The 27,207-nt window shown below is 49.0% G+C and overlaps 1 pseudogene across 1 annotated transcript in view; it reads right to left on the bottom strand.

The window, feature by feature from the left end:
• LOC147736992 (uncharacterized) overlaps window positions 1-25,698 on the bottom strand; it is a 29,919-nt pseudogene extending 4,221 nt beyond the window's left edge. Inside the window, exons 1-2 of the transcript XR_015308414.1 lie at window positions 25,633-25,698; window positions 21,968-22,032 (exon numbers count right to left, since the gene is read on the bottom strand). The product of XR_015308414.1 is annotated as an uncharacterized LOC147736992 (transcript). The remainder of the gene's footprint in view (window positions 1-21,967; window positions 22,033-25,632) is intronic.
• Window positions 25,699-27,207: the final 1,509 nt, after the last annotated feature.

Below are 27,207 nucleotides of genomic sequence, written 5' to 3'. Positions count from 1 at the left end.
CTCTCCTTCCCTTTCCCTTGCGCCGGTACTGATTACAGCAGCCGTGCGCTATGCACACACCTTAGCACCAGAGCGCTAGGGTGTGTGTGTGTGTGTGTGAGTCCAGCATCGGTTTTGTACAGGAAGGACATCCTTCCTGTACAAAATACTATGTCAGACATGAGGGAAGGCTTTTCCCACTTTGTATGCATGTTGCGCAGTGCAGCAACCATGCAAAGTCAGAAAAGGAAGGAGAAATTAATTCATTTCTCCTTCCTTGTGTCTTGTTTAAAAGGGTGCAGTTTTCTCACGCTAAACCTAATCTACTGATTTTGGTCAAATGGGTTTAGCATGAGAAATCTTGGGTGGTTGCACGGGAACGCCCAAGCACCCCCCTTGGCAGGTCCCAATGGTGCAAAGTAACGTGAAGCAGTGCTATGCGCTGCTTCACATTACTTTTACATTATTTCCAGCGCTAAAAAAGTTTAGCGCTGGAAAGTAAATTAGGAAAAAAAGATTTTGCGCTTTTTTGTGCCACTTTTGTGATGCAAATACGGCGCAACATATTAGTAAATCTCCCTCTTCTTCTTTACCGCCTTTAAAAATTAGCAAGAAATATTTAATCAAACACAGATATTTAACTAAAGGTTCTGTTGATCAGGTGACATCTTATTAATGTCTGAAAAAGAGGTGATTTACCAGTGTTTACAGAGTAATTTAGCAAAGTAAAGGTGCTCACGGAGCACCCAAGTGCTTGAGGTTTTGCTTAAGATAGACGCATATGGTCAAGATTTCATTTAAACAACAATAGAGTTTAGAAAAAGAGCTGGATCAGGCAGGGCTGCAGAATTTCCAGTAACTCTTTACGAAGTATACAACAAAAGCAACTCCATTTACACACTTCTTCTCATTCTTTCCGATTCACTTAAGATCATCTCAAATGCCAACTCCTGTCTTTACTCGCTGTTCATAAGTCACCTTTGACACTTTCAACAGCTCCCTTGGTTCAAGCATTTCTGGTTTCTTCTAACCTGGACGATTGGAACATTATGGTGAGTTGAGGGGGGTTTCCTATCACCATAGCATCTGTCCATCTCCCTGAAACTAGTGCCGCTTACAGAGCCTGGTTCTGGCCCTGGAAGACAACTTTAAAAAGCAAGTCTTTAGTTCTTCCTAAAGTAGATAAAGTTCGGTAAGATGCAGCTCCGTCCCGGGCTTTTGTGTAAAACAGAACGAGGGGTTCACTGTAAGCCCCATCCTTTACATTAGAAGCGCAGATAAGGCAAACAAACATTGATTCATATAATTTAATATTCAATGAGATCAGTCATTTAGTACTTATAGAGAATCCATCACAACCAATAATTTACCTGACATATCCCCGCAGCAGATGTGTGCATATTACTCTTTTCCCCCCTTTTGCAACATTACATGGCATCTGGCATGATGTTGTCGTTTTGGGGCCCAGGATGCCATTTGTGACCGGATGGGCATTTGGAAGAGCGGGAGGAGGTGTCAGTTATCCACAGGTGATGCAGCATTTCTACCTTTCCATATTTCTCATATTCAAGTTGACCTATCGAAGCAAAAGGAGGGGCAGAGCCCTATGATCTTCTAGAGCCTTGGCCGCTCACTAGAAAACGACGACGAAGGACAGGACTCTAACAGGATAAACTGATTCAACACAAATATGAGGTCAATGTATTATTTATCGCCTTAATGGTCCAAAAGTCACTCTGGAATTAAATCAATACTATTCGAATAATCAATGTTAGATTCATAATAGAGGCATTGCTGTGCTGCAATAAAAGAAATCAGCGGCAACAATAGCTATTCTCACAACAAAGTGTTCTTATTTCAAGTTTGTTTTGCATATTTTACAAGAAGGGGATAAAGCGACAACTGATAGACAACATTATAAAGCTTACCAACTTGCCTTATAAAGGTTACTGGTACTTTTAGAACAACACAAAGGTTAAGGAAAAGCCGAAGTATCAAGGTAGACAGTAATCCGGAAATGGCGGACAATAACTCCTTATTAATAGTGACCACATACCCACCGTCTCCAGGTAGGAGCGCCTAATTACAAAAGACCGGCTAATACGGTAAATGACTACAGTGCATCAAACTGTGACTATGACATTGGTCTATCAAAACATTTGAATTCTGCGTTTGTTCTTCACGTTAGGTCTTGATCCTGAAAGATATAGGCTGATGGGTTTCGGGCTTGTGCTTTATGAACGCTTCAGGACTTCGCGGAACGAATGTCACCCAAACATCGCACCATTTGAGGAGGCCATTGGGGTGAGAGTTGGTCGCGTAAAATGGAGAGCCACGATAAAAGAACTGTTTGAAGAAGCACTGGGGTCACCAGCTTCTCAAAAGGGCATGGCCTCTGTTTAGATAGCTGTCCAGAGGGCCAGAGAGCTGGGTGGGGCCATTAATGTAAGCAATGGCCTGTAGCCGCCACGGCTAACTTGTAACTCCAGGGTCAGTTTGCCTGTGTGGTGGCAGCACAGTAAAAATATACAAGTCACTATTCATAGTGCACCAACCAGGATTCAAATTTGCGACTCTCCAGTTTGAGACAAAGACATCAGAAATTATAACACTAAGCCCAGTGCCCCAGGCGATCTGAACGGCATCGGAGTTGAGCCCATTTACGTAAACGCAGGCCACAGGCTGTGTGTCCAGCAGCTTCATATGAGATCTCAAACTCCCAGGCGATCTGAACGGCATCGGAGTTGAGCCCATTTACGTAAACGCAGGCCACAGGCTGTGTGTCCAGCAGCTTCATATGAGATCTCAAACTCCCAGGCGATCTGAGCGGCATCGGAGTTGAGCCCATTTACGTAAACGCAGGCCACAGGCTGTGTGTCCAGCAGCTTCATACGAGATCTCAAACTCCCAGGCGATCTGAACGACATCGGAGTTGAGCCCATTTACGTAAACGCAGGCCACAGGCTGTGTGTCCAGCAGCTTCATACGAGATCTCAAACTCCCAGGCGATCTGAACGACATCGGAGTTGAGCCCATTTACGTAAATGCAGGCCACAGGATGTGTGTCCAGCAGCTTCATACGAGATCTCAAACTCCCAGGCGATCTGAACGGCATCGGAGTTGAGCCCATTTACGTAAATGCAGGCCACAGGCTGTGTGTCCAGCAGCTTCATAGATCTCAAACTCCCAGGCGATCTGAATGGCATCGGAGTTGAGCCCATTTACGTAACGCAGGCCACAGGCTGTGTGTCCAGCAGCTTCATACGAGATCTCAAACTCCCAGGCGATCTGAACGGCATCGGAGTTGAGCCCATTTACGTAACGCAGGCCACAGGCTGTGTGTCCAGCAGCTTCATACGAGATCTCAAACTCCCAGGTGATCTGAACGGCATCGGAGTTGAGCCCATTTACGTAATGCAGGCCACAGGCTGCGTGTCCAGCAGCTTCATACGAGATCTCAAACTCCCAGGCGATCTGAACGGCATCAGAGTTGAGCCCACTTACGTTTACGCAGGCCACAGGCTGTGTGTCCAGCAGCTTCATACGAGATCTCAAACTCCCAGGCGATCTGAACGGCATCGGAGTTGAGCCCATTTACGTACATGCAGGCCACAGGCTGTGTGTCCAGCAGCTTCATACGAGATCTCAAACTCCCAGGCGATCTGAAGGGCATCGGAGTTGAGCCCATTTATGTAAACGCAGGCCACAGGCTGCGTGTCCAGCAGCTTCATACAAGATCTCAAACTCCCAGGCGATCTGAACGGCATCGGAGTTGAGCCCATTTACGTAACGCAGGCCACAGGCTGTGTGTCCAGCAGCTTCATACGAGATCTCAAACTCCCAGGCAATCTGAACGGCATCAGAGTTGAGCCCTTTTACATAAACGCAGGCCACAGGCTGTGTGTCCAGCAGCTTCATACGAGATCTCAAACTCCCAGGCGATCTGAACGGCATCGGAGTTGAGCCCATTTACATAAACGCAGGCCACAGGCTGTGTGTCCAGCAGCTTCATACGAGATCTCAAACTCCCAGGGGATCTGAACGGCATCGGAGTTGAGCCCGTTTACGTAAACGCAGGCCACAGGCTGTGTGTCCAGCAGCCTCATAGATCTCAAACTCCCAGGCGATCTGAACGGCATTGGAGTTGAGCCCATTTACATAAATGCAGGCCACAGGCTGTGTGTCCAGCAGCTTCATACGAGATCTCAAACTCCCAGGCGATCTGAACGGCATCGGAGTTGAGCCCATTTACGTAACGCAGGCCACAGGCTGTGTGTTCAGCAGCTTCATACGAGATCTCAAACTCCCAGGCGATCTGAACGGCATAGGAGTTGAGCCCATTTACGTAATGCAGGCCACAGGCTGTGTGTCCAGCAGCTTCATACGAGATCTCAAACTCCCAGGCGATCTGAACGGCATTGGAGTTGAGCCCATTTACGTAAACGCAGGCCACAGGCTGTGTGTCCAGCAGCTTCATAGATCTCAAACTCCCAGGCGATCTCAACGGCATCGGAGTTGAGCCCATTTACGTAACGCAGGCCACAGGCTGTGTGTCCAGCAGCTTCATACGAGATCTCAAACTCCCAGGCGATCTGAACGGCATCGGAGTTTAGCCCATTTACGTAACGCAGGCCACAGGCTGTGTGTTCAGCAGCTTCATACGAGATCTCAAACTCCCAGGCGATCTGAACGGCATCGGAGTTGAGCCCATTTACGTAATGCAGGCCACAGGCTGTGTGTCCAGAAGCTTCATACGAGATCTCAAACTCCCAGGTGATCTGAACGGCATCGGAGTTGAGCCCATTTACGTAAACGCAGGCCACAGGCTGTGTGTCCAGCAGCTTCACAGATCTCAAACTCCCAGGCGATCTGAACGGCATCGGAGTTGAGCCCATTTACGTAACGCAGGCCACAAGCTGTGTGTCCAGCAGCTTTATAGATCTCAAACTCCCAGGCGATCTGAACGGCATCGGAGTTGAGCCCATTTACGTAACGCAGGCCACAGGCTGTGTGTCCAGCAGCTTCATACGAGATCTCAAACTCCCAGGCGATCTGAACGGCATCGGAGTTGAGCCCATTTACGTAGCGCAGGCCACAGGCTGTGTGCCCAGGTGCTTCATACGAGATCTCAAACTCCCAGGCGATCTGAACGGCATCGGAGTTGAGCCCATTTACGTAAATGCAGGCCACAGGCTGTGTGTCCAGCAGCTTCATACGAGATCTCAAACTCCCAGGCGATCTGAACGGCATCGGAGTTGAGCTCATTTACATAAATGCGGGCCACAGGCTGTGTGTCCAGCAGCTTCATACGAGATCTCAAACTCCCAGGCGATGTTAACGGCATCGGAGTTGAGCCCCTTTACGTAAACGCAGGCCACAGGCTGTGTGTCCAGCAGCTTCATACAAGATCTCAAACTCCCAGGCGATCCGAACGGCATCGGAGTTGAGCCCATTTACGTAAACGCAGGCCACAGGCTGTGTGTCCAGCAGCTTCATACGAGATCTCAAACTCCCAGGCGATCTGAATGGCATCGGAGTTGAGCCCGTTTACGTAAACGCAGGTCACAGGCTGTGTGTCCAGCAGCGTCATAGATCTCAAACTCCCAGGCGATCTGAGCGGCATCGGAGTTGAGCCCATTTACGTAACGCAGGCCACAGGCTGTGTGTCCAGCAGCTTCATACGAGATCTCAAACTCCCAGGCGATCTGAACGGCATAGGAGTTGAGCCCATTTACGTAATGCAGGCCACAGGCTGTGTGTCCAGCAGCTTCATACGAGATCTCAAACTCCCAGGCGATCTGAACGGCATCGGAGTTGAGCCCATTTACGTAAACGCAGGCCACAGGCTGTGTGTCCAGCAGCTTCATAGATCTCAAACTCCCAGGCGATCTCAACGGCATCGGAGTTGAGCCCATTTACGTAACGCAGGCCACAGGCTGTGTGTCCAGCAGCTTCATACGAGATCTCAAACTCCCAGGCGATCTGAACGGCATCGGAGTTGAGCCCATTTACGTAACGCAGGCCACAGGCTGTGTGTTCAGCAGCTTCATACGAGATCTCAAACTCCCAGGCGATCTGAACAGCATCGGAGTTGAGCCCATTTACGTAATGCAGGCCACAGGCTGTGTGTCCAGAAGCTTCATACGAGATCTCAAACTCCCAGGCGATCTGAACGGCATCGGAGTTGAGCCCATTTACGTAAACGCAGGCCACAGGCTGTGTGTCCAGCAGCTTCACAGATCTCAAACTCCCAGGCGATCTGAACGGCATCGGAGTTGAGCCCATTTACGTAACGCAGGCCACAAGCTGTGTGTCCAGCAGCTTTATAGATCTCAAACTCCCAGGCGATCTGAACGGCATCGGAGTTGAGCCCATTTACGTAACGCAGGCCACAGGCTGTGTGTCCAGCAGCTTCATACGAGATCTCAAACTCCCAGGCGATCTGAACGGCATCGGAGTTGAGCCCATTTACGTAACGCAGGCCACAGGCTGTGTGTCCAGCAGCTTCATACGAGATCTCAAACTCCCAGGCGATCTGAACGGCATCGGAGTTGAGCCCATTTACGTAAATGCAGGCCACAGGCTGTGTGTCCAGCAGCTTCATACGAGATCTCAAACTCCCAGGCGATCTGAACGGCATCGGAGTTGAGCTCATTTACATAAATGCGGGCCACAGGCTGTGTGTCCAGCAGCTTCATACGAGATCTCAAACTCCCAGGCGATCTTAACGGCATCGGAGTTGAGCCCCTTTACGTAAACGCAGGCCACAGGCTGTGTGTCCAGCAGCTTCATACAAGATCTCAAACTCCCAGGCGATCCGAACGGCATCGGAGTTGAGCCCATTTACGTAAACGCAGGCCACAGGCTGTGTGTCCAGCAGCTTCATACGAGATCTCAAACTCCCAGGCGATCTGAATGGCATCGGAGTTGAGCCCGTTTACGTAAACGCAGGTCACAGGCTGTGTGTCCAGCAGCGTCATAGATCTCAAACTCCCAGGCGATCTGAGCGGCATCGGAGTTGAGCCCATTTACGTAACGCAGGCCACAGGCTGTGTGTCCAGCAGCTTCATACGAGATCTCAAACTCCCAGGCGATCTGAACGGCATCAGAGTTGAGCCCATTTACGTAATGCAGGCCACAGGCTGTGTGTCCAGCAGCTTCATACGAGATCTCAAACTCCCAGGCGATCTGAACGGCATCGGAGTTGAGCTCATTTACGTAAACGCAGGCCACAGGCTGTGTGTCCAGCAGCTTCATACGAGATCTTAAACTCCCAGGCGATCTGAACGGCATCGGAGTTGAGCCTATTTACGTAACGCAGGCCACAGGCTGTGTGTCCAGCAGCTTCATATGAGATCTCAAACTCCCAGGCGATCTGAACGGCATCGGAGTTGAGCCCATTTACATAAACGCAGGCCACAGGCTGTGTGTCCAGCAGCTTCATACGAGATCTCAAACTCCGAGGCGATCTGAACGACATCGGAGTTGAACCCATTTACGTGAATGCAGGCCACAGGCTGTGTGTCCAGCAGCTTCATACGAGATCTCAAACTCCCAGGCGATCTGAACGGCATCGGAGTTGAGCCCATTTACGTAACGCAGGCCACAGGCTGTGTGTCCAGCAGCTTCATACGAGATCTCAAACTCCCAGGCGATCTGAACGGCATCGGAGTTGAGCCCATTTACGTAAATGCAGGCCACAGGCTGTGTGTCCAGCAGCTTCATAGATCTCAAACTCCCAGGCGATCTGAACGGCATCGGAGTTGAGCCCATTTACGTAACGCAGGCCACAGGCTGTGTGTCCAGCAGCTTCATACGAGATCTCAAACTCCCAGGCGATCTGAACGGCATCGGAGTTGAGCCCATTTGCGTAACGCAGGCCACAGGCTGTGTGTCCAGCAGCTTCATAAGAGATCTCAAACTCCCAGGCGATCTGAACGGCATCGGAGTTGAGCCCATTTACGTAATGCAGGCCACAGGCTGTGTGTCCAGCAGCTTCATACGAGATCTCAAACTCCCAGGCGATCTGAACGGCATCGGAGTTGAGCCCATTTACGTATTTATTTATTTATTTATTTATTTCATTTCTAAAGCGCTACAGCTACCCAACAAAGGGTTTCCCGGCGCTGATGATTCCGTGCATTGAGAAAATCAGGATTTTTAGATGTTAAACAGCCAGGTTTTTAGGGCTTTCCTGAATTTCAGGTGATTCGTTTCCTGCCTAAGAATCAATGGAAGAGTATTCCAGAGGGAGGGTCCCAGGTATGAAAAAGATTTGCCGCCCATTCTCGCCAGCCTGATTTTAGGGATCACAAATTGGTTGGCTGTAGCTGAACGAAGGGTGCGGGATGGACGGTAGGGCTGAACAAGGTTTTGAAGGTATTTGGGTGCCTTGTTGGTTGAGATCCTATGCATAAGACATAAGGATTTAAATTTTACCCGATTCTCGATTTTCAGCCAGTGCAATTCGCGGATATACTTGGTGGTAGGTGTGGAGATGGGAATTTTCCACAACAATCTTGCGGCGGCATTTTGCACTGTCTGTAGTCGTCGGGTTATGGCCTTGTTGGCCCCTAGATAAAGCATGTTGGCGTAATCGAGCCTGGAGGTTATCAAAGCATTGATGACCGATTTTTGGGTGTTTTTGGGCAACATCCAACAGATTTTCTTCAGCCACTTTAGAATCGCAAAGCAAGTGGATGATGTCTTAGTAGCTTGCTGATTAAGACTTAATGATTCATCAATGATGACTCCGAGATTGCGTGCTGATTTGACTGGGACCGGGGGTGTGCCCATCACATCAGGCCAGTGCTGGGGTCCCCAGAGTTCTTTGTTTTTGCCCAAAACAAGTAACTCTGTTTTCTCGCCATTAAGTTTGAGAAAATGTTTTCTCATCCAGTCTGCGATGTTAGTGAGGCCGATTTTTAATGACGAGATGTTATTTGGATCCGAAGATGATAAAGAGAAAATAAGCTGGGAATCATCAGCATACGAGAACATGAGTAGGCCAGACTCTTCTATCATTTTGGCCAGTGGGCTCATGTAAACATTGAAAAGCAGTGGGCTCAATATAGAGCCCTGCGGCACTCCATGTTTGAGGGTCATAGTGTCAGAGCATGCTGATTGGGAGAAAACTTGGAAGGTGCGTTGTTCTAGCAGAGATTTAATCCAGTTGCAGGCGGCGCCCCTAATACCGGTGGCGTGGAGAGTTTGCTCAAGTACAACATGTGACACAGTATCAAATGCTGCACTGAGATCCAGTAACAGCAAGGCAACCGTTTCTCCGCGGTCCAACAGTAGACGGATATTCTCAGTTACGCCCAACAGAGTCGTTTCCGTAGAGAATCCTGTGCGGAATCCTGACTGATGAAGAGGTAGTAGATCATGGGTGGTAATGAAATCAGTGAGGACTCTGTGAACATGTTTTTCCAATATCTTTGCAAAGGTAGGTAGCAAAGAGATAGGCCTAAAGTTGGATGGCAAGTTGGGGTCAGTTCCAGCTTTTTTCAGTAGAGGGTGGATCATTGCATGTTTCCATTCCTTTGGTACGATTTCTTCCTGTAGCGATTATTAAGAAGGTTGGTAATTGTCCCTAAGGTTTTATCATTTAATTTTTTCAGGATAGAACACGGAAGTGGATCGTTTGGTGAGCCAGATTTGATGGAATTCAAAAGTTTTCGAACCAAGTCTAAGTCAAGCAACGGCCATTTATCTAGAATGGCTGGAGGTGTTACATCAAGTGGGGATATATAGGAGGACATCTCTGTTTCCATGGGAGTGATGGGGACTGAAGTGTTGATTTCAGGGCCAATATTAATAGAAGGTGGGGTTGCTCTGGACTCGGCAATTTCCTTTGTGGTTTGTTCTATACCCTGATAGATCTTGTCGACTTTTTCTACAAAAAAAGTTGCAAGGGCATCACATTGTAATTTGTTTAAATCTGGGGGAGATTGTAGTGTAAGGGAACCAGCTAGTTCTCTTACAGTTTTAAAAAGTGTTTTGGACTGACATAGGGCTTCAGTGATTTTCGTGCAGGCATGTTCAGCTTTGGTTTTGGCACAGAGCCTCTGATAATTTGAGAGTTTATGTTTATAGGCCAATTTGGACTCAGGGCAATAGGATTTCCTCCAATGACGTTCTGCAGTTTTGCATATACTTTTTTCTTGTTTCAAGGTCTCAGTGAACCATGGAGCAGGGGGACGGTGGGAATTTTGTTTTAATATAGTTTTAGGCAAAGTGGAGTCGATGGCTTCTAGGAGCCAAGTTTGGACAGATGTAGAAAACTCTTGTACTGTTGATTTTGTACAAGGGAGATGGCCCTCGAGAAGGGAGTTAAGTTTTTCTAGATCAAGTTTTTTCCATTTCCTGATTAATTGTATAGGAGTTGGTGTTCTCATCCCATTAGAGTTTTTTACAAGAAGGGAAAATTTAATCAGGAAGTGGTCAGACCAAGGCACAGGAATGGCCGTGGGTTTCGATATGTCATTTAGGTTGGAGAGGATAGGATCCAACAAATGACCGGCTCTATGTGTAGGGCCAGAGTTCTTTAAGGTCAGGTTGAGGGATGCAAGATCCGTTTTGAAATCATTCACTATTGGGCAATCATCTTTCTCCAAGTGTAGATTCATGTCTCCTAGAATAGTGAAGCTAGCCATTTTCATAATTAGGGGTCCAAGAAGTTCTACAAGATGAGATATCCATTTAGAGACAGATCCCGGTGGCCTATAAATGAGTGCTCCCGAGAAAGTAAAGTTCGGTGTGAGTGAAAGTTTATAAATTGCGCCTTCACAGCCCTCACATGGGAGTTTATTAAATTCGCAGTTATAGCGTTTTTTAAAAATGATTGCTATTCCTCCTCCTGGTGGTTTTTCTCGATCAAGTCTAACAATTGCATAAGTTTCAGGGAGTGCCATAGCTAAGTCAGGTCCAGAGCTGTCTTGAAGCCATGTTTCAGTTAGAAAAACAGCATCTGGAACCTCGTCCAAGAGTAAATTGAAGACTTCAGTTCTATGCTTAGGTAGTGAGCGACAATTAATGCTAAGGAATAGAAACTGTTCTGAAGGCATCTTGTTATTGTTTATAGGGTTTCTAACCTGTAAGGCTTTAATTTGTACATGGTTGGTGGATAAATGACAGCATTGGCATGTAGTTTTCTGTAAATAAGGATCTATTGTCCTGCAAGCAGGATGTCGAGAGGGTCGAAGGGCTAGTAAACATTCCGAAGAGTAATTTAGGCGTAAGTGGCTGATCGTGTCACTTTGTGCCTCAGTTATAGGGGGGCATGTAACTAAATCCTTGATACCTGAAGGGAGAGGTGCCATGGTGCGTGGCGTGTCCGAGGCGCGGACGGGCGCAGACGGGCTGACTCTGGCGTGACTCCGGCGCTGGCAAGGCGCGTCCACTGCACGCGTCCGCTGACGCGGAGGATATCCGTATCCTTTTGTAGTAAAGGCTAGAGCGCTCAACCAGCTCCGCCTCCCACTAAGATGTCTGCCGTGAGGGAGCGCTACTGCCCTTCTGCTCGGTAAAACAGCCCTAAAATCGGCTATTACTGGCGGCAAGTGCGCGGGGAGTAATTAGCAGGGGTGGGGTAAGTGCTAAAGTAATTCCAAAGTGATTTACGCAATTTGTGATTTTTTTAAAAATATCGGCGTCTAAAAAATGCAGCTCGTGTTGTAATGCAAAGCGTTTGTAGTCAGCGACAATTGCACACACAACGAAAGTCATACAGTGGGCACAACAGTTAAATTCTACCTCCCGGCTCAAGCCTCAGGAGGGGTCCAAGATTATAGCAGGTAGCACCAGTGTCAGCGCATAGAATCTCGCGACTGAAGTCCCTGGCCTCCTTTTGTAGTAAAGGCTAGAGCGCTCAACCAGCTCCGCCTCCCACTAAGATGTCTGCCGTGAGGGAGCGCTACTGCCCTTCTGCTCGGTAAAACAGCCCTAAAATCGGCTATTACTGGCGGCAAGTGCGCGGGGAGTAATTAGCAGGGGTGGGGTAAGTGCTAAAGTAATTCCAAAGTGATTTACGCAATTTGTGATTTTTTAAAAAATATCGGCGTCTAAAAAATGCAGCTCGTGTTGTAATGCAAAGCGTTTGTAGTCAGCGACAATTGCACACACAACGAAAGTCATACAGTGGGCACAACAGTTCAATTCTACCTCCCGGCTCAAGCCTCAGGAGGGGTCCAAGATTATAGCAGGTAGCACCAGTGTCAGCGCATAGAATCTCGCGACTGAAGTCCCTGGCCTCCTTTTGTAGTAAAGGCTAGAGCGCTCAACCAGCTCCGCCTCCCACTAAGATGTCTGCCGTGAGGGAGCGCTACTGCCCTTCTGCTCGGTAAAACAGCCCTAAAATCGGCTATTACTGGCGGCAAGTGCGCGGGAAGTAATTAGCAGGGGTGGGGTAAGTGCTAAAGTAATTCCAAAGTGATTTACGCAATTTGTGATTTTTTTAAAAATATCGGCGTCTAAAAAATGCAGCTCGTGTTGTAATGCAAAGCGTTTGTAGTCAGCGACAATTGCACACACAACGAAAGTCATACAGTGGGCACAACAGTTAAATTCTACCTCCCGGCTCAAGCCTCAGGAGGGGTCCAAGATTATAGCAGGTAGCACCAGTGTCAGCGCATAGAATCTCGCGACTGAAGTCCCTGGCCTCCTTTTGTAGTAAAGGCTAGAGCGCTCAACCAGCTCCGCCTCCCACTAAGATGTCTGCCGTGAGGGAGCGCTACTGCCCTTCTGCTCGGTAAAACAGCCCTAAAAGCGGCTATTACTGGCGGCAAGTGCGCAGGGAGTAATTAGCAGGGGTGGTGTAAGTGCTAAAGTAATTCCAAAGTGATTTACGCAATTTGTGATTTTTTTTTAAAAATATCGGCGTCTAAAAAATGCAGCTCGTGTTGTAATGCAAAGCGTTTGTAGTCAGCGACAATTGCACACACAACGAAAGTCATACAGTGGGCACAACAGTTCAATTCTACCTCCCGGCTCAAGCCTCAGGAGGGGTCCAAGATTATAGCAGGTAGCACCAGTGTCAGCGCATAGAATCTCGCGACTGAAGTCCCTGGCCTCCTTTTGTAGTAAAGGCTAGAGCGCTCAACGTAACGCAGGCCACAGGCTGTGTGTCCAGCAGCTTCATACGAGATCTCAAACTCCCAGGCGATCTGAACGGCATCGGAGTTGAGCCCATTTACGTAAATGCAGGCCACAGGCTGTGTGTCCAGCAGCTTCATACGAGATCTCAAACTCCCAGGCGTTCTGAACGGCATTGGAGTTGAGCCCATTTACGTAAATGCAGGCCACAGGCTGTGTGTCCAGCAGCTTCATACGAGATCTCAAACTCCCAGGCGATCTGAACGGCATCGGAGTTGAGCCCATTTACGTAACGTAGGCCACAGGCTGTGTGTCCAGCAGCTTCATACGAGATCTCAAACTCCCAGGCGGTCTGAACGGTATCGGAGTTGAGCCCATTTACATAAACGCAGGCCATAGGCTGTGTGTCCAGCAGCTTCATACGAGATCTCAAACTCCCTGACATACCAAGCCGCCTAAACGTTTCGATCATAAAAGGCTACTCCGGGGAGTCAAATGCCTTATCGGCATCAGCAGACTTCATGTCTGGGTTTACCCGATGCAGCACTGCGAATACCGTCTGTGTGAGAAAGTGGCTCTATATATACTGGACCAAAGTAAGGTACAACCTCGCCAACCTCGGACTTAAACAACTTGTCACTACCCCCACCCACATCGCAGGTCACACACTCGACCCTATCTTCACCTCCAGCAAACATGTCTCCTTCAGCCACACCACAGCTCTCCTTTGGACTGACCACAGCTGCGTTCACTTTACCTACAACAAGCCCACTTCCAACAACCACCCCCAACCCACTCTGCAAAGAAACTGGAACAAAATCACCATCGACCGGATCTCCTCATCGCTTCTTCAAAACCCCCCAGCCCACTCCTCAAACCCAGACCAAGCAGCCACCAACCTCACCCAATGGTTTTCCAACAGCGCCGACATCCTAGCACCACTGAAAAAACGACAAATCAAACTAGGCAGCAAGAAGGCCTCCTGGTTCAACGATGATCTTAAGAAATCCAAGAAACTTTGTCGCTCCCTTGAGAAGGCCTGGAAAAAAGACCCAACAACCAGCACCAAGGACACCTGCAGAACCCCCACCCCCCTGAACACCCTCAATGATTGGAAGCCAATCTCCACTGAGGACACCATCCGTCTGATGAACTCCATCCACTCAGGATCTCCCACAGACCCATGCCCTCACCACATCTTTAACAAAGCAGACTCCATCATAGCACCGCACCTCCGAGACGTCATCAACTGCTCCCTCAACTCCGCAACCTTCCCGGAAAGCTGGAAACATGCCGAACTCAGCGCCCTCCTGAAAAAACCCACAGCTGACCCCTCCGAACTCAAAAACTACCGTCCTATCTCACTCCTTCCTTTCCCGGCCAAAGTCATCGAGAAAGCGGTCAACAACCAACTCGCCGCCTTCCTCGAAACCAACAAATCCCTCCACTCCTCACAATCCGGCTTCCGAGCCAAGCACAGCACCAAAACCGCCCTCATCGCAGCAACATACGACATTCGAACTCTAATGGACAATGGAGACACTGTCGCCCTCATCCTCCTCGACCTCTCCGCTGCCTTCGACACGATCTGCCATAACACTCTTTTACAACGCCTCAAAAACGTCGGAATCCAAGGAAAAGCACTGGAATGGATCACCTCATTCCTCACCGGAAGAACACAGAGAGTCCGCCTTCCACCATTCAAGTCAGAGGCCACTGAAGTCATCTGCGGCGTCCCACAAGGATCTTCACTCAGCCCCACCCTCTTCAACGTATACATGAGCCCCCTCGCGGTCATCGCACGCCAACACAACCTCAACATCATCTCCTACGCCGACGACACTCAACTGATCCTATCACTAACCAGAGACCCTAACACTGCCAAAACCAACTTGCATGAAGGAATGAAAGAAGTAGCAGAATGGATGAAGCACAGCCGTCTGAAACTGAACTCAGACAAAACAGAAGTCCTCATCCTAGGCACCTCCCCCTCCGCCTGGGATGACTGTTGGTGGCCAGAAGCCCTTGGGAAAGCACCCATCCCGACGGACCACGCACGGAACCTGGGCATCATCCTGGATTCCTCTCTCTCAATGAACAGACAAGTCAACGCCGTTTCTTCATCTTGCTTCAACATTCTTCGCATGCTCAAAAAAACATTTCGCTGGATCCCCACCGAAACTAGAAAAACAGTCACCCACGCTCTGGTCACGAGCCGCCTGGACTACGGAAACACCCTCTACGCTGGTACCACCGCAAAACTCCAGAAAAAACTCCAACGCATCCAGAACGCTTCAGCCAAGGCTCATATTAGACATCCCGCATAAAGAACACATCTCTGGTCACCTGAAAAACCTCCACTGGCTCCCCGTCAATAAGAGGATTACTTTCCGGCTCCTAACCCACGCACACAAAGCACTCTACGATATCGGACCTGAATGCCTCAACACACGAATGTCCTTCTACTCCCCCCCCCCCCGCCAGCTACGATCCTCCAACCAAGCCCTCGCCACTGTACCTCGCATCAACAAAACCACCATGGGAGGTAGATCCTTCTCCTACCTGGCAGCTAAAACCTGGAACTCACTTCCCACTCACCTTCGCCTTACTCAGAACCACCTAGCATTCAGAAAGCAACTTAAAACGTGGTTATTTGACAATTAATTCCCCATCCTTCCTCAAGCGCCTTGAGACCCTCTGGGTATGTAGCGCGCTATATAAATTCATTGACTTGACTTGACTTAAAGTCAGGGCTGACCTTACTCTCTAAAGTGCTAGCTTGGTCAAGCAGTAAGGCAGTACCAGAGGACAGTGTAAAGCATTTGTTGTACACACTCAGTCAGCAAAAGGTTTCACTCACTCAAGGACTGATCTCCAGGCCAATTGTTTTGTATCAAAAGATATAGCTGTTTTATTTTTAGAACCAACAGGTGTCAAAATATACTTGTCTCAATATGAGTGATCTCAGGTAATTACTTTACAAAGAGGCAATAAACTTTGTAAACACAATAGGTACAGGGGTTGCAGTAGGCAACACAATTCTAAACACACTATAGCATTGAGCTCAATGGGGTTTTCTACATAAATGCAGCTGATTACTTTATTGATTACTTTTGTAACTCCAGGTCTGGATCCTAGATTCAGTCCTGAGGTCTAAGCTGAAAACAGTTTAGTAAAAAAGTTTTAGTTATTGCAATGATTTTTTAAAGAATATAACAATATTTTAAAAGTTGACACAAACTTTTCAGTGAAAAACTAGCAATGATATCCAATGGAAGGAAATTCAAGTCACAGGTAAAGTAGGTTCTCGTTACTTTTCTAATCCAGGGCTGGACTCCTAGGTTCAGTATTCAGGTCTCTACCTAAGACAGATAAGTAATTACGTTTCAGTATTTGGTACGATTTTTAAGGTTTTTAGGTTTAAATTTGTTTTATTGGTTTCAACAAATACAGTGCAATGCAGAGTTCATGAAAACATGCATATGACAGACTGCAGTAACCACTGGGCATGAAGTTGTGCATACCCTGCAAGGGCTGTCAGGCCCCTCGGATTTGACATTAAATCCCACACTGGCATCAGTGTGGGTTTAATGTGCTGAGAAGTTTGATATCAAACTTGTCAGTCTTCAGTGTGGCCATCATGGTGCTGTGGAGTTCATAATCACAACCTCCCAGCACCATATACTCTTAATGGCATCACTACACTTACTGTGCCCAGGAATGGCTCTGGGTACTGTAGGGGCACAGGGCTCATGCATCTGTGCCCACACCACTGGCATAGGGCACCCAGCTAGAGGGGTGACTGAAGTATGCCAGGGCAGTGGGTTCTGTGGGCATGGCACCCAGGGATGGGTGCCATGTCGACTCTTTGTTTAGTTTTGCACCAGGACACTCAGCCTGCAAAGGCAGTGTGTGTGTGTGTGTGTCAGGGTGCATGCCCCCTAAGGGTGGCACAATAAATGCTGCAGCCCTTAGGGGTCTTCTCTGGTCACAATGCCCTGGGTACCTAGGGTACCGTTTACTAGGGGCTGACATGTGGCCAGAGATGCCAATTGGGTTTAGGCTTTAGTACAGTTTTTAGGGAAGGAACACAGGCCCTGGGCACCTGATTGGCAGGGACCCAGAGCACACCAAGAAAAAGTGCATCAGGTATCAGGTAAAAAAGGTGGGGGGGTACTGCAACAGAAACTCACTTTCTCACAGTCCGTAGATGAACCGCTGTGGATTTATGTGGGACAAATCCCGACTGTACAGTGGAGACTATTTTCTCTAGTAGGAGGGATAGCCAAGTCGCATCACCTCAGGCAAGAATTTATTATCACTGTTACGCAGTGGCAGAGGGCGATAAGAGGTACACTTAAAGGGTCTTTTCCAACCTTAGGGGGCACTGATATAACTGCATCAGGTATAGGCGCCAGCGACACACCGCCCTTCCATGACTCAGCATACACCTCCAGCAGGTATGCAGCTGGTATTTGTTTGTAAAACTCGACACCACACCTTCAGATCCCGGTGCCTTTCCTCCTCCTAGGGCGTCTATAGCGGCAACAATCTGTGGCCCAGAGAGCGATGGCTTATGACGGGATATGAGAGCCAATTTATATAGCACTGCACAGCTAGTTCGGGATAGAAATGTCCTGGCACTAATATGAGCACATAAGTATCAAAATCCCACAGCCCCTGAACAAAAGCAGAAAGGTTTTGATTTATTTCCTGAAAGAACTCATGTTTTCTTGGGTGCACAGGGCAGGTGGGACGGCATTCCATTCCAGGTACCTGCAGTCACCACAGGCAGAGAGCAGCCATCTATTCTGATTTTGCTAAACTTAGAGACTTTACCCAGAAAAGCATGGTGGTATCTCACCAGTCGGCAAGCTGATGCCAGGCAAAAATAAAGGACAATTAAGAATGATTGTAGAGTGTTTATGACATAAAGTGCTTTAAATTGACATCGTTTCAGGACAGGAAGCCGGTGCAATTTGACCAGTTTGTTGGAGATCAACGTTGATTTTTTATCCTCAGAACCAACCCAGCTGCTGTTTTTGTAGCAGCAGCAATCTATGAAGGCGATACGTATAAAGAGATGCAGAAATTCGTTCTCGATAGAACCAGAACTAGAACCAGAACCAGGTCCTTCCTAGATGAAGCCGGGATGAAGCCGGGATGAACGGAAGTATTTTTCTGATAACTTTCAGCAGTCAGAAGCCTGTAGAGCAGGTGATTGTAAAGTATTCTTTTAAGGACAGATGCGAATCCACCCAAACTCCCAGGTTAATGACCAGATGGAATGGGTGGACAGAGATCCCAACGACACCAGCCGCCACCCTTGTGCCGTGAGGCTCCGGACCCAAATACCACTATTTCAGTTTTTATCACTTTTCAGCGTCAGGGATTTGAGCTCATCCAATCATCAACTTCCTGGCGGCAGCTCCTGAAATTACTGGGCCTTTTATCTGCATTTAATTCTAATCTAATGCTTTGTGTATATTCGAGTAGAGGTGATGTCGAATGACTCGATCAGGCTGGCCAAGTAAAGATTGAAAAGATTGAGGCTCAAAACAAGTCCCTGGGGGGCTCCTGTGGTGATCGTCTCAGGGGCTGAAGTTAGCTGATGCCACCCCTTGGGTCAGATCTTTTAAAGAGGAAAATAACCAAGCAGACACTTTCCCCTAAGACCAACCATCCCCAATCTCGGTAGTAAAGTGGAGTGGGGGATGGTGTCAAAGGCTGCAGCCAGATCTAATCAGATCAGAGCCCCCACCTCCCCACCCCCATATATAATGTCTCTAATATCCCACGTGGCTTTAGCCAGCACGGTCTCTGCAGAGAGCTTTGTGGGAGCCCTAGATGTACTTTGTGCAGAGGTGGGTGGGACTCAAGGTATTTGGTGAGCTGCTTGTTCACCCTGGCCTCAGTTACTTTGGTGAACATCAGGAGAAGAGAGACAGGCTGATCATTAGAGTTAGAACTGCTGTGACTACTGGAGCAGACATCTGGAAGTAATGTTGGGTGAAACGCTATGAATGGCTGCACGTTGAGGTGCGACGGACAGCAAGAAAAAGAAGGTTGGACAGGGATGTGTCCCAGAGTAATTACTAGAGCCTGCGATGAACTCAAACATTCCACCCATCATTTCTCTTATTCCTAAATACGACAGGTGTGCATAGATGTGGGTACCGTGCTCGCTGCAGCGCTGAAACCAAGCTTCACCCTAGAGTCAGGGCCCAGATGTGGGTACCGTGCTCGCTGCACCGCTGAAACCAAGCTGCACCCTAGAGTCAGGGCCCAGATGCGGGTCCCTTGCTCGCTGCACCGCTGGAATCAAGCTGCACCCTACAGTCAGGGCTCAGACGTGGTCCCGTGCTTGCTGCACCGCTGGAATCAAGCTGCACCCTACAGTCAGGGCCCAGATGTGGGTCCCGTGCTCGCTACACCTCTGGAATATAGTCGCACCCTACAGTCGAGGCCCAGATAGGCTGAAACCAGTCTTGGGTTGCTTCTGTTCCGGTTCAGAAAGGATCTGGATTGGCTCTTCAGGCTGGAATGCCCTTATTGGAAGGAGTCTAAAGCTGATTTGCAGATGGCCGATTCCTGTTTGAGGTCGCATTGTGGCCAAAAACCAGTTGATCTCCCTCTCTGGCTTGGCCTGGTTGGGACCAGGAGGTGAGCTGGAGTCTAGTGAGCACTAGCATGTGGGCAGGGCTTGTTATAGACCGGGATGTGAGCCGGAGTCTAGTGAGGGCCAGGATGTGAGCTGGGGCCTGGTGGACCAGGACGTGAGCCAAGGCCTGGTGGACCAGGTCGTGAGCCAGAGCCTTGTGAGGGCCAGGACGTGAGCCGGGGCCTGGTGGGATCCAGGATGTGAGCCAGGACCTGGTGGACCAGGACGTGAGCTGGGACCTAGGGGACTAGGATGTGACCCGGCGCCTGGTGGACCAGGATGTGACCCGGAGCCTGGTGAGGACCAGGACATTAGCCGAAGTATGTTGAGGACCAGGTTGCTGAGCCGGGGGCCTGGAGGACTAGGATACTGAGCCAGCTCTCGCTCCCTTTGTGAGGTCAGACTAAACACCCGGTTCGTCCTCTCTTGCAGGACCAGGCACGGGCCAGCACAGTGATCCAAGGACACCAGAGCCTGGGGCGCTGGACTTGCACCCCCTGTTTTTCATTGTATTTCTCCCCAAAACAGATAAAAATGAGTGAAATCACCTTGAGAGAGATCCACGTTATCTCTGATCTCACTGGACTCACAATCTGCAGAAAGAGGTTGAGAATGAGAGTCCTTGCACATTAACTGTTCTACTCGTCTCTGCCACGATGCCCTGGGAGGTACCAAATATTTCTGTAGAGTGATCCCCCGAATATTCATGCCTGTACTTTCATGTAATACGCAAGTGCATTCTGGGGGTTGTAGTCTCCGTTACTTCACTAAAGACAGGTTTAAAAAATAAACTCCTTGCTTGGAGGAGATGTGTGCCTTTGTCATGAGCCATCTGGGGCTCAATAATAACTCTGGGTACTTTTCAAAAACTCGGATTATGAGCTCTTAAAATAAAATTATATGTCTGGAAAGGAGCATCTCTGAGCGGTGAGAGCAGCGGCTGAGGCATTCCAAACTCCTCCTACTTAGAGGACAAGCCAGGACAGGCCTCTCCTCCTACCCCAACATGGCAGGTTTCATAACAGCACAGGACAGGCCTCACCTCCTTTGCATCACCCCAGTAGGACAAGACAGGCCTCTCCTCCTACCCGCGCAGGACAGGCTTCACCTCCTCTGCACCCCTGGACAGGATTCGTCTCCTCTGCACCCCCTGGACAGGCCTCACCTCCTCTGCACCCCCTTGGACAGGCCTCACCTCCACTGTAACCCCTGGACAGGCCTCACCTCCTCTGCACCCCCTTGACAGGCATCACTTCCTCTGCACCCCCTGGACAGGCATCACTTCATCTTCACCCCCTGGACAGGCATCACTTCATCTTCACCCCTTGGACAAGCCCCACCTCCTCTGCACTCCCCTGGACAGGCCTCACCTGCTCTGCATCCCTTCGACAGGCCTCATCTCAACTGCGCCCCCTGTACACACCTCACCTCCTCTGCACCCCCCTGGACAGGCCTCACCTCCTCTGCATCCGCTTGGACAGGCCTCACCTCCACTGCACCCCCAGCCCAGGACAGGCCTTAACTCCTTTGTACTCCCCTGGAGAGGCCTCACCTCCTCTGCACCCCCTTAGACAGGACTCACCTCCTCTGCACCCCCTTGGGCAGGCCTCACCTCCTCTGCACCCCCTTAACAGGCATCACCTCGTCTGCACCCCTCCTGGATAGGCTGCACCGCCACTGCACCCCAGCCCAGGACAGGCCTCAACTCCTCTGCACCCCTTGAACAGGTCTCACCTCCTCAGCACAGTACCGGTCTCACCTCTTCTGCACCCCCTGGACAGGTGTCAGGGTGCATGAAAAAGGAATCAAAGCTCTTCTTTGTCCCGCAGTATCTGCCATTGAATCGGCATTGCAAGGATATCCCGCACGCTAAAGGTCGCGGGTTATTACAGCGTGGAAACGGGCATTCTCCCCAGTACTACCAACAGGGAGGCCACGGTGGAAGTTGCTGGTCTAGTCCTGAGCTACTGGACACAGGCGCGAGGTCTAGACTAGCTGTGAAGTGCGCTGGTTGATTTTAGAACCAAGGCACTTCACCAACTGATTTTCGGAGATTAGTCATGTTCTTTCTGTAGTCTAGCTAGATAGAAATAGTGCAGTTTTGTGCCAGGCTTAGGCGCAGGTTAGAGCGCTTCAGTGCGTCGGTTAGTTCATTAGGTAATTTAGAACTAGAGAGAAATACAAATTTAAAGTAAATAAGAAAACAGAAATATAAAGAGAAGATTTAATACTTACACATTGAATACTTCAGTTCCTGATTTCTTCGTCGCTTGGTTGACAGCGGAGGCTCCAGAAGGTTCCTAAGTGAGAAGTAAGAAAAATTCAGAAGGTAAGAAAGTAAGGCAGAGAGTGAATGAACGAATGAGTGAAAAAGAATAAATTAATTCACAGAATTAAACGGTGCTAAAATGTTGTTTATAATGCAGGTTACCAAGGAATAAAGTACTCATATTAAAGAATAGAAGAGGAGCAAATGCCAAAGGCACTCTGGGTAATGAAATATATATATATTATAGAGAGAGAGCAAGAAAGTGGAGAAGGAACTGAAGGAAATTAGTAATGGTGTGCTTTTCTGTTACAGCGATTTCCGCTCATGCTTGAAGATAGAGAGGAAGTAAGAAAGGCATAAAATGGAGTACGGCAGAAAGGAAGAAGAAGAGTGTAAGAGCCAGAAGGTCAGGCAGTCTCTTCTCTGTCCCATTCCCCTTTCCCCCGGCTGGGTTCACACAGCCACTAGTTAACTCTTCAGTTGGTGGCTGTGGGAAAACCAGTGGTGGAATTTGGAAAATCTCATCGTTCTGCTCCTGGGAGTGTCGGCACTGTGAGTAACCACGACCCTTGACAGAGTGAAGTGCCCACGTCAATACTCGCCCGAGCAGAATGGCTGAAGAGTTCGATTTCAAACATTTAGGAAATATTCTTAAGGAGATTCAACAAGAGTTAATAGCAGTCAGAGAGGAAAATAAGGAAATCAAATTTGAAATGAAGGCCCACATTTTCTTAACTCAGTGCTCGTTGTACTTCATGTGTCGGCCCACTGTCTTCTCAGTACACAATCTCGTATAGCATTCATCTTGTCGTATCTCAATGGGGACGCAACCTGTGGTCAATGCCCCTGGTCACCCAAGACTCACCAATTTTACATAACTTCGAAGAATTCAAGAAAGAGGTTTTGCGACTTTTTGATCGTCGGAAGGTGGCACAGGCTACGGATAATGAATTAGTGGAGTTGAGGCAAGGGAATCGAGAGCTTGTCACTCACATGGCCCAATTTAACAAACTTGTTGTAGAAACTGAATGGCCGGAGGCCAAAAGGGCAGCTTTGTTCTATCGGGGTTTGAAAGATGACTTAAAGGATGCTTTGTCACTGATCCCAAATCGCCTACAGAAGTTTCAGCTTTGATTGAACTCGTTTTAAAGATAGGCTATCGACAAACAGAAAGAAGGGGTGAAAGATGATGTGTATTTCGGTCCAGTGTACCACGCTTTGACCGGGTCAGAGCAGAGGTTGTTAAATCTTGTGATAGAGAAAACATGGAGTCGAACCTATGCAAATTGGAACTATTAGAGGCCCCCTTTCCAAAGAAGAGAAAGAAAAGCGTCGACAGAATAATCTATGGCTTTATTGTGGTATCAGTGGACATTTTGTAAGGGAATGTCCCAAGAAGCCAAAAACCTTCAAGAAGGAAAACTCTGCACCACCAGTAGAAGGTGTTGGGCTGGTGGTTGCTAACAAGGATATAACTCCAATTTCTCATCAAGTGACCAATACTCTACGATCTTCCACTCCACACCTCATTCTGCCGATGACCCTAAGATTTCGAGACAGAGTTCTTTCAGGAAGGCCATGATGCTGGACTCCGGTGCTACGGGGAACTTTTGTGACCTCAAATATGCCTCGAAAATTGGTCTGAAGGCATTACCTAAAAAGAGAAGTGAGGCAGTTAGGGCTGTTGACTGTACAAATTCATCTTCCGGCCCAATAACCAGTCACACGGAAATTGTGGAACTTGTTTCTGTCGAAGTTCAAAAGGAAGAGATTCAATTTAACTTGATTGATGCTCCACAGTTTGGAATCATCCTGGGGTTGCCTTGGTTAACTGAACACTCTCTCTCTCTCTCTCTCCCTCCCTCTGTTTCCCTCGCTCTGTATCCCTCTCTCTCTCCCTCCCTCCCTCCCTCCCTCTGTCTGTCTTCGTCTGTCTCCCTCCCTCTGTCTCTGCCTCTCTCCCTACGTCTCCCTCCCTCTGTCTCTGTCTGTCTCCCTCCCTCCGTCTCCCTCCCTCTGACTAACTCCCTCTGCCTGTCACCCTTTTTCAACCTCCCTCTGTCGGTCACCCTCTGTCTCCCTCCGTCTCTTTCCCTCCCTCTGTCTCCTTCCCTCCCTCTGTCTCCTTCCCTCCCTCTGTCTCCTTCCCTCCCTCTGTCTCCTTCCCTCCGTCGCATTCTCCCTCTCCCTCCTTCTCATTCTCCCTCTCCCTCTCCCTCTGTCTCACTCTCCCTCTCCCTCTGTCTCCCTCTCCCTCTGTCTCACTCCCCCTCTCCCTCTGTCTCACTCTCCCTCTCCCTCTGTCTCACTCTCCCTCTCCCTCTGTCTCACTCTCCCTCTCCCTCTGTCTCCCTCTCCCTCTGTCTCACTCTCCCTCTGTCTCACTCCCCCTCTGTCTCACTCCCCCTCTGTCTCACTCCCCCTCGGTCTCACTCCCCCTCTGTCTCACTCCCCCTCTGTCTCACTCCCCCTCTGTCTCACTCCCCCTCTGTCTCCCTCCCCCTCTGTCTCCCTCCCCCTCTGTCTCACTCCCCCTCTGTCTCACTCCCCCTCTGTCTCACTCCCCCTCTGTCTCCCTCTCCCTCTGTCTCACTCTCCCTCTGTCTCACTCTCCCTCTGTCTCACTCTCCCTCTCCCTCTGTCTCACTCTCCCTCTCCCTCTGTCTCACTCTCCCTCTCCCTCTGTCTCACTCCCCCTCGGTCTCACTCCCCCTCGGTCTCACTCCCCCTCGGTCTCACTCCCCCTCGGTCTCACTCCCTCTCGGTCTCACTCCCCCTCGGTCTCACTCCCCCTCGGTCTCACTCCCCCTCGGTCTCACTCCCCCTCGGTCTCACTCCCCCTCGGTCTCACTCCCCCTCGGTCTCACTCCCCCTCTGTCTCACTCTCCCTCTGTCTCACTCTCCCTCTGTCTCACTCTCCCTCTGTCTCACTCTCCCTCTGTCTCACTCTCCCTCCCTCTGCACCCCCTTGGCAGGCCTCACCTTGTCTGCACCCCTCCTGGATAAGCTGCACCTCCACTGCACCCCCAGCCCAGGACAGGCCTCAACTTCTCTGCACCCCCTGAACAGGTCTCAACTCCACAGCACAGTACAGGCCTCACCTCCTCTGCACCCCCTGAACAGGTCTCACCTCCACAGCACAGTACAGGCCTCACCTCTTCTGCACCCCCTGGACAGATGTCAGGGCGCAGAAAAAAGGAATCAAAGCTCTTCTTTGTTCCACAGTATCTGCCATTGAACCGGCATTGGAAAGAACACCCGCTCGCTAAAGGTCGCGGGTGATTATAGAGCGGAACCAGGCATTCTCCCCTGTACTACCAACGGGGAGGACAGCGGTGCAAGTTGCTGGCCTAGTCCAGCGCTCCTGGACACGGGTGCAAGGTCTAGACCAGCTGTGAAGTGCGCCGGTTGATTTTAGAACCGAGGCACTCACCAACGGATTTTCAGAGATTAGTCACGTTCTTTCTGTAGTCTAGTTTGATAGAAATAGTGCAGTTTTGTGCCAGGCTTAGGCGCAGGTTAGAGCGCTTCAGTGCGTCGGTTACTTCGTTCGGTAATTTAGAACTAGAGAGAAATACCAATTTAAAGTAAATAGGAAAAAAGAAATATAAAGAGAAGAATTAATACTTACCCATTGAATACTTCAGTTCCTGATTTCTTCGTTGCTTGGTTGACGGCGGAGGCTCCAGAAGGTTCCTAAGGGAGAAGTAAGAAGAATTCAGATAAGAAAGTAAGGCAGAGAGTGAATGAACCAATGAGTGAAAAAGAATAAATTAACTCACAGAGTTAAAGGGTGCTAAAATGTTGTTTATAATGCAGGTTACCAAAGAATAAAGTACCTATATTAAAGAATGGAAGAGGGGCAAATGCCATAGGCACTCTGGGTAAGGAAATATATATATTTATTTATTTATTTATTTAATGCGATTTTATATAGCGCGAACATTACCCGAAGGTGTCAGATCGCTTTACATAAGAACCGGTAGCGATACATAAGGACTTGGAATTACATGAGTTACATAAAAGATACAAACAGAAAAAAATTGTAAATGTACAAGATGTAGAGTCACACACGGAAGAGATAAACACAGAAAAAACTGCAAACGTACAAGTTGCAAGTCACTCAAGGAAGAGATACCAATGGATATACTCAAAGAGTCACATAGGAATGGTAGAGACTACAAAGGTCTACTGCACATACTAGTGATTAGAGTTATCTCTATATACATAGGGAAGGGATACAAATGGATAAACTCTAAGAGTCACATAGGAATGGTAGAGAGTACAGGCCTACTACATATACTAGTAGTTAGAGTTCTCTATATACATAAATATACAAATAGTAGATTTTCTCTGGTCAAGACCCAAAAAACCAGGAGAACAGAGTTCCATTAAGGAGGGGGGACATAGTCACAGCACCAAGGGAGGGTGGGAGGGATACAAGGGAATGGAGAAAAGGCAAATCAGAGGATCATCAAAGGGGAAACGAGGGACAAAGGGTTAAAGGACAAGGGAATGGATAAGATGGCGGGTCAGGGTCCAGAGAAAAGCGGCCGAAAACACAGCAGCAAAATGGCGGGCAGGACAAAAGTAAAGAAGTCCATGAGAGTGACCCAGTTAGTATGAATCAAAGTGCCAGAAGAAGTCCAGGGGGGTACACAGTCCAAAAATCAAATTAGTAATGGTGTGCTTTTCTGGTACAGCGATTTCCACTCATGCTTGAAGATAGAGAGGGAGTAAGAACGGCATAAAATGGAGTACGGCAGAAAGGAAGAGTAGAGTGGAAGAGCCAGAAGGTCAGACAGTCTCTTCTCCGTCCCATTCCCCTTTCTCCCGGCTGGGTTCGCACGGCCACTAGTTAACTCTTTAGTTGGTGGCTGTGGGAAAACCAGTGGTGGAATTTGAAAAATCTCATCGTTCTGCTCATGGGAGAGTCGGCACTGTGAGTAAACTCAACCCTTGACAACAGGCCTCCCCTGCACCCCCTGGACAGGCCTCACCGCATCTGCACCCCCTTGGACAGGACTCACCTCTTCTGCACCCCTTTGGACAGGCTCACCTCCTCTTCTCCCCCTGGTTATGCTCACCTCCTCTTCTCCCCAGGACAGGCCTCACCTCCTCTGCACCCCTGGATAGGCCTCTCCTCCTCTGCACCCCAGGACAGGCCTCTCCTCCTCTGCACCCCCTAGACAGGGGTGCAGAGGAG

The sequence above is a fragment of the Lissotriton vulgaris genome, chromosome 1_1, assembly GCF_964263255.1.
Source record: "Lissotriton vulgaris chromosome 1_1, aLisVul1.2, whole genome shotgun sequence".
Classification (NCBI taxonomy): Eukaryota; Metazoa; Chordata; class Amphibia; order Caudata; family Salamandridae; genus Lissotriton; species Lissotriton vulgaris.
The sequence above is the reverse complement of the archived record's forward strand: the minus strand, read 5'-3'. Positions and strand labels throughout refer to the sequence as shown.